Consider the following 10,105-nt stretch of genomic DNA (forward strand, 5'->3'; position numbering starts at 1 on the left):
TGAGCAATGTGTGCAGGACATAAGAAATTGGATGCTAATTAACTTCCTTCTGCTAAATCCGGATAAGACAGAAGTTCTAGTCATAGGACCGCATACAGCTAGGAGTAAAAATTTTAGATCACACCGTAACTTTAGATGGCCTTTCTGTTCCATCAAATGCAACAGTAAAAGACCTTTTTGTGATTATTGATTCCAGCCTTTCATTTGAAGCTCATGTAGATAATATTACCAGGATAGCATTCTTTCACCTCAGAAATATTGCCAGAATAAGAAATTTATTGTCGCATAGTTCATGCATAGTTCATGCTTTTATCACCTCTAGGTATGACTATTGTAATGCCTTACTGTCTGGTTGTTCAGCTAGATGCATAAATAAGCTTCAGCTAGTCCAGAATGCAGCAGCGAGAGTCCTCACTAGAACCAGAAGATATGAGCACACCACCCCTATCTTATCTTCACTGCATTGGCTCCCTGTGAAATTTCGCATTGATTTTAAAATACTACTCTTGACATATAAAGCATTAAATGGTCTCGCGCCGCAGTACCTGAGCGAACTGCTAGTGTCTTACAATCCGCCACGCCTACTTCAATTAAAGGATGCAGGCTGCTTGTCAGTACTGCGTATTATGAAAAATACAGCTGGGGGCAGAGCTTTTTCTTACAAAGCCCCAAAATTATGGAATAGTCTTCCAAATAGTATTCGGGACTCAGACACAGTCTCAGTGTTTAAGTCCAGGCTTAAAACCTATTTATTTAGCCAAGCATTTTTATAAATAGATTTGCCATAGGTAAAGGAGCAGATCTGGGGGACTCGTGGACGTAGAGTATTATGGTGAACTGGTATGTTTGGATGCTGTCTTCCTCACTCTCATTGATCACTCAGGTTTGCTGACGGTGAGGTGATTGTTTGCTTTACATCTCAGGAAGCCCTCATGTTTGTGTTTCTTTCTGGCTCTCCCTTTTAGTTATGCTGTCGTAGATAGTCCTGCCGGAGTCTCTGCTTGCACTCTACAGTTAATATACATTCACATTATACATTGTGTGACTGTGACCATACCTAACTGCCATCTCTCCTCTTCTTCTCTTCCCCCCCCCCCCTCTTTCTCTTTCCTCTCTCCTCCTGTCTCCCCCTTTCACTCTTTCTCTCTCTCTGTCGAGCTACACATGTCGTTCCTGAGCTGCCAGTGATCCAGACTCCCTCTGCCCTCCGGACCTGTCTGACCCATCCTGGTGCCCCGCTTCTGGCTGAAGATCTCGTCACATGGATGCCCTGTGTGTCTCTCTGGGATGCGTCTGGTGTCTGGAAATGATTCTCTCTACCTAGAAAATTGTTCTGGCCTTGACTGGTGTTGGCAACTGTTTCTCTGGGGACTTGACAGTTCGATAGTTCAGGACTGGAACTTCTTACTAGTCTACCTGGGTCTTCAAAAACTACCTGGACTCCATATTAACATCAATTAACATCAGCTATTATAGCTGAACTGCCTCAAACCCTACACACTGTATAAATGCAGATCATTTACTGCTTTCTGTTTCCCTGTTGAGTCTGGTTCCTCTCAAGGTTTCTTCCTATTACCATCTCAGGGAGTTTTTCCTTGCCACTGTCGCCCTCGGCTTGCTCACCAGGGACAAACTGACCATTTTTATTCATACAAATTCACATTTCATACAAACCTAAATAATTCTTTTGACTGTGTAAAGCTGCTTTGCTGCAATGAAAATTGCTAAAAGCGCTATACAAATAAAATTGAATTGAATTGAATTGAATATAGACAGGTGTGCGGCTTTCCTAATTAAGTCCAATCAGTATAATCAAACACAGATGGACTTATATAAAGGTGTAGAACCATCTTAAGGATGATCAGAAGAAATGGACAGCACCTGAGTTAAATACATAAGTGTCACAGCAAAGGGTCTGATTACTTAAGCCCACTTGTGATATTTTAGTTTTTCTTTTTTTTAAAAATCTGCAAAAATGTTAACAATTCTGTGTTTTCTGTCCATATGGGATGCAGTGTGTACATTAATGAGGGAAAAAAATTAACTTTAATGACTTTAGCAAATGGCTGAAATATAACAAAGAGTGGAAAAATTAAGGGGGTCTGAAAACTTTCCACTGTGGATCCTCTGAAAACTCTCCTGCAATGCAAGGGTCACATTAGTGTATTTTTCTTGTGCGAACAAAAATTTTGTGTTGTTTTTTATTAGTTAAAATGAAGTCCACACTTTTAAACTGATTTCTTAACAAGATTTCAGGTATGCTAACACCTGACTCTAATTAGCTTTTTTAAGGTCACTTAACATTTGGCAATAACCTTGTCTTAGATCAGGTCACATTTTATGATAAATTAATTGTCATAACAAATTGTCATAACAATTGACAAAAAATTTTGTTTGTTTGTTTGTTTTTTAATTAACCTCAAAAGTCTTTGAGTCTTTTGACAAGCTAAATTTATGCTTATTTAAAATAATATAATGTGATGGTGTTTTTTTTTTTTTTACATCTTTTGCAGACTGTAACAAATAATATTTGGGCTAAATAATTTGTTGCAGGTTCTTTCTACTTAGCAACTGAATGAGAGACCACTTCGACTATGGGTGATCACTGAAGGATGAAATAAATTTTTCAGCATGTTGTCCATGCATTGCACATCTGGGTGACACTTGCTTCCACATTGCTGCATTGCTTTTCTTCATAGAGGCTGTAAGTATTCCATTCAATTTTGCGATGTGAGCTGCTGAACTAAGCTGCAACCCATGGAATATGGAATGGTGTTTTACAGTTAGCATGCTGACATTTTAAGTTAAGCATACATGCAATGTGCACTGTGACATCACAACCTATCACACAATGTTAGTCAAATAAGTTTTTTTTAACACAGAATGCCTGACATGCAAACTTTTGCGAAACTATGCAAAACTACTGTCCATTGTCAAATTCCTGCCCAGTGATGATTGAGTGTCCAAGAGACTTAAAATTATGTCAATAATATATTTACTTTTACTTTTAAGTTTACTTTGTTGTATGCTGCTATGTAAAATTGTGTATGAATTACCATACCATACCATACCACTTTATTTCTAAAGCACTTTAAAACAACAACAAAGCTGACCAAAGTGCTGTACAAAAGTCAACAATCAGGCCATAAAACAGCAGGGTGTTTTATAATAAAACGTTAAATTGATAAATAAATTAATCAAAAAATTATATATATATATAATTTTATTACAATTTATTTATTATTATTTATGAAATGCTGCTGTACAAATAGTTACACTGGTTAATTTATTTGCTAGTATGCTGGTTACAGTAAGTATAATTTCTTTACACAGTAAATTTCATGTCACACAGTTGAAGTTTAAAGGCAAGTGGGTAAATGGAAGTTGGACCAGAGTACATTATTACAGCATATACTTTTACACAGCTACCTTTACACAACTAAGAAAACATTATTTTGAAAACACAAGATGACTACCCAGGACTTAAAAAAAATATGGCCTAGTTTATATACAGTGAGTCTTCTGCTTCATATTGCTTACATACATGCATATACAAATGGATTTTTAATCAGTTTGTACTGTAGAACTGCTGCCTAATGGTCACCCGTATTAATGTAACACTTTTTAATGTTGTGTAAAATGTCATTTTAGAATACAAATTAGAAAATGAGATATACCCCCCGCCGCACCCCGGCCACCCTATTGGCCCCCCCAGGTCTGACCACAGCCATCCATGCAACCACCCGCGCGACGCGGAACCTTTTTTGTACTGCCACAGCAATGCCGGACACTTTTGTGTGCGCACATCCTGGTACCGCCAGTGGAGTGAAGTTCTTTTACTGTCATTGAGTGGAGCCCGGTGGAGCGGATATATTTCTATGAGTGAAGTGGAGCGGAGCGGAGCGGAGAGGAGTCCAATACCACTGGCGGGAATTTGAAAATGCGACGGAACAACAAATAATTACAGGTAATCTTGTTTAAACACTATTAATATAATACAAAAGAAAAGATAGTAAAAGTATAAGCATTTTCTAACTTCTTTATGCCTCGGTGAATTCGTAATTAAACTGTTTAGTAAGCTACATGAGCCAAAAAAAGAGAAAAAAATAAAATGATGTCATTCCAACTAAAGTCTGACTACTTTTTGAATAATTTGTTGATAGTTTTGGTAACATGATAATTGACTAGCATATCTATTGGTGATAGATAACTCCTGCAAATAAGTTAAATCAAACAAAATGTTTGTTAAAAGAATGTTAGTTTGTTAACTTGGGCTGTCAATTTTATTGTTTGCTTTTGTTAATTTTGCAAGTACTAGCTGTAATGATGATGTGCACTGTATCATGTCAGAGCAGCAGACATGAAGAGAAAGGCATCAGACATAGCTTCCTTCTTCAGCAAGGCAGCAGTTAGCAAGAAACCAGCTGAAGTGCAGAAAGACAGTCATTTAGATCCAGAGAGCGAGAGGAAAGAGTCCCCAGTGAGTACTGGAGTTGTCCCAAGTCAGCCTCCAGGTATTCAGACCCTTTCACAACTGGCCATACATTTACCCTCTTTGACAATGTCCATTTGTGTGTTATGTACAAAAACAGGTCTTGATTAAAGCAGTTTACATTAATTTAAAAAACTTTTTTTAGAGAATAGTTTCAGCACCTTTTATTTAGACACACATTCTTTTTCAGTTGTTTCCCAAAGAGCCCATTAAGGAGCCTGTGACAGTGAGCAGCTAGCCCATGCCAGTGACCCAGGAGATCCTTCGGGTCAGTATTTCATTCACATGTTTGGTTGTCTTGTGTTGCTGTCCTCTTATTTATTCTGTCTATTAAACAAATCATGCAGAAACAGTTATAAACTTTTTTTTTTTTGTAAAACACCTTAAAATGTGACACTTCTATTTTTAGATGTTAGTGAAAGACCTCATCAGCAGACAGACTCGGAGAGTGAGGTAGAGCAGCCTCCAGTACTGCCCAGTGGATCAAGAGCACCTCCAGGTATACTAAAACCTACACAGTGGTACTGTAAATTGAAATTGTACTCAAACCAGATATGATGCAGTAACGTATTGCGTATTGTAAATATGTTTTTTATGCATTTTGTAAAGTAGTTTGTAATTGTAACTGACTTGATTTGACTCTCACCTGACTTGGAGACTTTTTTATAACTAAAATAAAACAACTAATGGTTATAATAAAACAACTGTTTCCTGTATGTTCTTTCTTAAGGAGGTGTGTGGTTTACAGTAGGTGACCTAAATATAGTTCTAATTTATGCCACCCCCAAAATGATCACATAATCATCCTGGCCACCCCACAGAAAATTTCCTGGCTCCGCCACTGGCCAATGGGCTAATTTGTAAGACATATTCCAGAGCACAATCAAACACAGTCTAATACAATTTCTATCCAGATATAGACGGGAATACTCTGGGCTCTGTTCATGGAACAACTTCTAGAACCACAGGGCTGATTGGCTCTGGCTTATGGGACGAGGTGAGGCATCACATATGTTTTACAATCGGATATTCAAAACAATCCAAGCTAAAATAAGAATGAGGCTATTTAAAAAAATAGCAATTAACATTAAGCACACATGGGATAGGAACACAGACTGACATACCAGAGTATCCTTTGACCACAACATAGAGGTAAAGTCAACAAACTAGACAGAGAACTCAGAACAGACAACAAACAGGATGTGAACTATGAACTAAAGTACAGAATGGTGTAAGAAGGCAGTTCCATAATATGAGTTCAACATCTTTGTGGTGTGTCCAAGGGTACCTTGACAGAAACCCCCTCTAATGCACAGGTTCAAAAACTGCTTCCCATACACTCGAATATCCCATGTACGTCAGTCAGGGGTTAGGTACTGGCTCCTCTTATATGGCTAAGGAATTAAATAAAACAAGCAAACACACACATTCAAGTTCAAGTCTCCTCTGGGACTAAACAACTGTACAAAGTGACCACCAAGATCTCACAGAACTTTATTATCTATGCACTATACCTGTAAGCACTCTGTCTCCTGCTTCATAACTTCTCCCTTAAATCTCTTTTCTCTGTACAGATGCTGACTAATTGGATGCTGCCTAACCTATTTTGAAATCATGCTTTTTTAATGTAGTGTGAGATAGATAGATAGATAGATAGATAGATAGATAGAAAAGTGCAAACTGGCATTTCAAAATAAGAAAAGAGCTAAAATGTGCAAATTGCTCCCCCAGCAGACCACAGCACTATAAAGGGCACAACTAACTAATAAAACATTTCCAGCACCATGCTGCATAAATTGAAGGCTTTGAGCTCCCTCAGGAAATAAAGTTTGCTTAACCCTTTCTTATACACACCGTCAGTGTTGGTCCTCCAGTCCAATCCGCTGTTCAAGTAAACAACCCCCCCCCCTCATCTGTCTTTCTTTAATGTTCTGCTTCATTTCAATCCACACATCTCTGATGTCGTTATGCTGAAGTTTCCTCTCCAGGATGTCAGGAAACAAATTACGAAATAATGCACTTATACTAAATATAGACAAATTGGCTAATTTGTCAGGCAAATGCCTTTAAAAACAGCATGACTACAAGAGCCACAGTCCATGTCTAACTGAAAGATTTATAGGCCCTTACAACATGTAAAAAAACAGCTGGCAATTTATAGTGAACATGTTTTATGATGTTTGAAAGCTATTCATATGAATAAAAAATTTTGGTTTAGGTTTCCAGCTCTTCACTGATGGAAACTTGGGTACAAAAATTCTCATGGAGTTATAAGCTGTCAGCAAATTTGTTTGTTTCCGTTTAATTCCAGAGCCTTCAAGTAGAACCACCCTTAGTAGTCACATGGTTCTATCAGCTGGCCATATGGGTCACCACACGCATCCCAAGCAGATTACACGGGGCCTTCATGCAATGAGATTTTCAACAAGAAGTAGGGCAATGATGTGTCAGACAGGTCAAGTGGGCAGAGGTGGTCTTGGATTACTAACAGCTCAGGGGTGAAATGTGGAGCTTGACAGAGAGAGAGACAGCAAGAAAAAGGGAAGAGATCAGAAGAGAAAGAGAAATAACAGTTAGGTATGTTCACTATGACAACATAACTAAAAGTGAGAGCCAGAAGGAAACACAGACATGAAGGCTTCCTTGGAAAGACATGACCAGTCACTCCCTTGTCAAATATGAATATAAAAAGTGATACAGTACATGATTAAATTTAATGCAAATGTGTTAGTGTCACAGTGTAATAATACTACACACTTTTTAATGCTTCAGCTTTTGTGTAAATTAGCTGCAGTCTGTAAATAAATTTGAATGTCGGTCTAATTTATTATATTGTTGAACTGTTCAATTATAAAACTTCCAATTATTATCCATTCGTTTGCTTTTAATTGATGCCTGCATGCAGCTGTATGCAAATTTCACATGGAAAGGAAAAAGGTGCAGATCGTCGTGGCAATGTGCTCCAGCTGTCTTGACTTGTCTACTGAAAGGACGCTGTAACAATGATTTGACTTTTAAATAAAAGCTGAACAAAAGAAGCTTGAGCTCAGTGATTTAGCTTGCGTCTTGTACACACAATTGTTTTGAATATAAAAGAATGATAAACTGGATGTGTAGAAGGTGTGAAGATGAGTGATTGCATGAGTCTAACGATAAATGCATGAGAGTTGGCAGCTTTTACAATCACTATATGCTTTAAGCACTGTATACCAGACTTAATTGAAGTTGGTGTGTGAGTGTGTATGTGTGTCTGGGTGTGTGTGGGTTTGTCCTGCGATGGATTGACATCCTGTCCAGAGTCTTCTGGTCACCCTGCTCTAAGTCTCCTGTGTTAGACTTCATACCCTTCGCAACTCTGTATATAGAATAAGCAGAATAGAACATTAATAAATGCAGACTTTCCACTGGTGTTCCACAAGGCTCAGTACTTGGTCCTCTCCTGTTCTCCCTCTTTTTTTGTCTCTTTTTGAGGTCATATCATCCTGGATCGCAGCTCATCAGCTGAAACTGTTTGACAGTTTGACATCTCAGTAACCCGAATTGCTGTTCCTACCAGGTGATTTAACCCCTTGCTGGGATCTTATGATCTCCCTGAACAAGAAGTTGATCTTGAATCGTCAGTCACTGCCCACAAACTTGAGGTTACTCTGGACAATCAACTGTCATTTTCTTGACACACTAACCTTACTTGCTCTTGTCGATTTTTTCTTTACAACATCAGAAGGATTCATTCATTTCTCTCCACACAGGCTACAGAGGTGCTTGTTAAGTCCCTTGTTATTTCAAATCCTCTGTCCACTATTTGTCCCCTGCAGCTGATCCAGAAGGCTGTTTTCACTGATGCTTGCGTACAAAGCTAAAATATGCCCCGCACCCACTTACTGTACCTCTCGCCTCTAAGCATATGCCACACTGCAAAATCTTCCCTTTGATCCTCCAGCAATTCTTGACTGGTCCCATAATATCTTAGGGGTTGGGAGCTTCAGCTGAGTCACTGGGAGTCTTTAGGCAATGACTAAAGACCTATCTGTTTCTTTTGGGGATATTTGGAGTAATTCCCAACAATGATGACTGATGGTACTTTTTTAGTAACCTTTAGTAACCAGTGTAAGGTTCTATCCAATGATGGAAACTTCAAACATTTGTGACTCTGGATGAGATCGTCTGCCAAATACAGTACCTAATGGTAAATAAATAAATTAATTAGACATCATATTTATTACTATGATGAGTGTCAGTCACAAGTAAAAACTTTCCCATTATTTCCAGTACATTGACCCACTGTCTTTGGAAGTGGCCTTTTTTCCAATTAGTATAGCTATTCTCTGTTGAAAGTACATTTGTTTTTGGCAAAGCAAAATGTCTGCATGCACAGCTGTATGCTCCTTTCCAATATTGGAAACATCCAGGCCATGATCAAGAGTTGTACCACTCACTGTGAAAGATTCTTCTTGCTGCTCTATATATGTTTTAAGGAATGTCATTTATGAGGCTGCGCTGCGGCACAACATTTAAATTTGAATATCTGTGCCCTGATGTCCCTTGAATAGGTGCCAGCTTCCATGAGACAATGAATGTATGCAAAGAGAATTTATGAAATATAAAAATACATCATCATCAACATTAGTATAAGTTGTAAGAGCATTTATTTTATTTCTATTGACAACCAAACACAGATTATTAAAATACATAAATACATAATACATTCTTCTAATATTTAAGAAATTAAGAAATATAAAAGTACATAATTATCGACATGAGTATTTGTTGTAAGAGCATTTCTTTTATTTCTATTGACAAACACACATTATTAAAATACATAAATACACAACACATTCTTCTTAAATTTATGTTGTTGTTTGTTTCTCCTTCTGAAACACAACTCCGTCTGGTTGCTCTCTCCAATTCACCGTAGTGTTATTAGCCATACCATGGTCCTGTAGCTTCTGCTTGACCTGAAGAGGAGCACATGATTTTAACACCTTAATTACAAAAAGCTGGGAATACTAACCTAGAGTTCCTGTATGACTAGTATTAGTAGATCTCATAAGTTTGACATTTGTACTGAATATTTATTGGTGTAATGTTATTATGTAAAAAAGAAAACACCAACAAGAGTGAAGAATATTCACTCTTATTGTAAAATAATGAATGACCATATGATATGATGAAGTGGAGTTACTGCTACCACTCTCATGATGCTTATCATTAATATGTTAAAAGTGCATAAGTACATCCCTGTAATTTGCTGCTGCACTGTTGCCACAGAGTTTCTGTTCAAGAAATGAATCAAAACCTGACCAAATTAGAATACAGAAGCCAACTGCACTGATATTGTGACCTATAAAACACTAAATAGTTTTGCTATAGCAGATGGTGAGACCCACCTTCTCCAAGATGGCCTCCTTAACCACAGGATCATTCACATCCTGATTGGACCAGACTTTCACTTTGATGGTCTGTTGTTCTCTCGGATACATAACTGAATGCAAAACACATATAAATATACAAATAAACCAGATAATTAACAGACAAAAATACTGATGTATATATATCACAATTAATATGATTTTAACTCACTTTTATGACAGAAGAAAGGCATTATGTTTGAGC

General features: G+C 37.7%; 1 long non-coding RNA gene across 1 annotated transcript; it reads left to right on the top strand.

Annotated features, from left to right (window-relative positions):
• Positions 1–3,872: 3,872 nt before the first annotated feature.
• LOC128540989 (uncharacterized) lies at positions 3,873–5,054 on the top strand. Its single transcript, XR_008365611.1, has 3 exons — positions 3,873–3,967; positions 4,683–4,760; positions 4,902–5,054. It is a non-coding gene; the product is annotated as an uncharacterized LOC128540989 (long non-coding RNA).
• Positions 5,055–10,105: the final 5,051 nt, after the last annotated feature.

Source organism: Clarias gariepinus, chromosome 14 (assembly GCF_024256425.1).
Source record: "Clarias gariepinus isolate MV-2021 ecotype Netherlands chromosome 14, CGAR_prim_01v2, whole genome shotgun sequence".
In the NCBI taxonomy this organism is placed as follows: domain Eukaryota; kingdom Metazoa; phylum Chordata; class Actinopteri; order Siluriformes; family Clariidae; genus Clarias; species Clarias gariepinus.